Source organism: Nannospalax galili, unplaced genomic scaffold, assembly GCF_000622305.1.
Source record: "Nannospalax galili isolate Female #2095 unplaced genomic scaffold, S.galili_v1.0 scaffold95, whole genome shotgun sequence".
NCBI lineage: Eukaryota > Metazoa > Chordata > Mammalia > Rodentia > Spalacidae > Nannospalax > Nannospalax galili.
In genome coordinates this window covers 11,169,599-11,171,449 of record NW_008342393.1, presented here as the reverse complement: position 1 = coordinate 11,171,449, position 1,851 = coordinate 11,169,599, and the positions used below count along the sequence as shown (strand labels likewise).

Genomic DNA, 1,851 nt, shown 5'->3' with positions numbered 1-1,851 from the left:
CCCTCCCCCTCCCCTCTCCTCCTCCCCTCCCTTTCCTTCTCTTCCCTTTATCCCACCAGTAGGCGGTCCATTGCTCCCCAGCTTTAGCATGATTAAACGGACATTTGAAATCCTATAGGGAGTAGCACACAGAGATCAGAAAATAATGGGGAGGCATCTTCTTTCTGTGCTATTTTTCCTCTACAGGCACTGATTAGGTCCTCTTGCCAGGGAGGGTGGCTCTCCCATAGGAAGGATCTGGGGAGTATCTATTGCATAGGAGTATTAGTTACAGCCACACGAGCCAGCAGCCTTCTATGGAAACACTCCTGTTATTTGTGTAGCTCTGTACAGTAGGAAGTGCTAGAGGTTGACCTGTGTTGCTCTCTGTGGGGACGCAGGCCAGTTAGGTCTTATAAATGTGGTCCCTGGCTGCCAGCAACAACTGGTAGCTGAGGTGATGAAGGGGTAAGGGCTGTGCATAAATAGAAAAGCAAATGCACGTTTGTCGGCATTGCTCTCTCCTCCTTTGTTTTTCCCTCTTTCCAAAAATAAAGTGCATTGTTCCCAGGGAGTGGAATTCCAAGCAGCAGCTGCCTGCCTGCCTGCCTGCCTTCTTCCTGAAGAAGCCACCAGGACTGACCTGTGTTTGTTCTGCCCTCCATGGACGCTGGGATCCCGGCTGCCAAACTAGCTGCATTCTCCAGGTCTGTCAGACTGACCCCCATGCTCACTGGCAGGGCATTTACACATGGGCTCTGTGGTACCTGAGTCGTGGGGCTCTGCACAGAGCTGCTCACTGGAAAGCCGGCTCCCAAACAGCCATCCTTAAAGACTGCCTGGCACACCTGCCCTTCTCCACACCCTGAAACCGCCTCCCTTGCTTTGGTTCCAGTCGGGGTTTCACCTGTTCAACAGATTTTCACCTGTTCATTTGAGGGGCCAGGCACAACCAGAAAGCTGGATATGGACTGTCAATGTGCCATCAGGCTGGCTTTTAAAGACATTTGAGGACTTAGTAGCCTACAGCAGAGGTTGCTTGCCCAGGAGAGGAATATATATTTATGTATGTATTTATTTATTTTTTAGTGGCAAGAGGATTGAACCTAGGTTCTTTTACGTACTAGGCAAGTACTCTGAATGATATCACTGAGGTATTATCTCCAGAATGTTATGTAATTCAGGCTGGTCTTGAACTCCTGATCCTTCTACCTCAGCCTTCTGAGTGCTGGGATGACAGGTGTGTGATATGCCACTATACCCCCAGTCCCAGCCCTTAAATTCTTAAAATTTATTTTGAGACAGGGTCTCAATAAGTTGCCTAGGCTACCCTTGAACTTGCCATCATCCTTTCTCAGCCTCCAGAGTAGACATCAGGCCCAGCTCAAGAAGGGGACATTTTATTTAAGAAAATTCAGTGTGCAAGAATTGGGTGTAAAATCTGAGTTACTGGAATTGAGTCAAATTGGTTTGACTATTCAACCACATCAATTAAACCTCTTGGAGCATTTGATACATCAATGTTGCTATATAAAATAATCTATTCTCTTTTTTGAAATTTTAAATATTCTTATTTATCTATTTTTATATGTATGAGTGTATTGCCTGCATGCATATAAGTGCACCTGTGTTGTACAATGCCTGTAGAGGTCAGAATAGGACATCAGATTCCCTGGAACCGGAGTTATGGACAATTTTTAGCCGTCATGTGGGTGCTGGGATTCGAACCTGGGTCCTCTGCAGGAGCAGGCAGTACTCTTAGCCATTGAGCCGTCTCTCCAGCCCCTCTATTCCCTTTTCAAATAGCTTCTCTGGTCCAGAGATAGCCGGCAAGGAAATGATGGAGAGACTGAATGTCTGTGATTCCAGGAG

At 46.8% G+C, this 1,851-nt stretch overlaps 1 pseudogene; it reads right to left on the bottom strand.

The window, feature by feature from the left end:
- LOC115071282 overlaps positions 1-707 on the bottom strand; it is a 36,275-nt pseudogene extending 35,568 nt beyond the window's left edge.
- Positions 708-1,851: the final 1,144 nt, after the last annotated feature.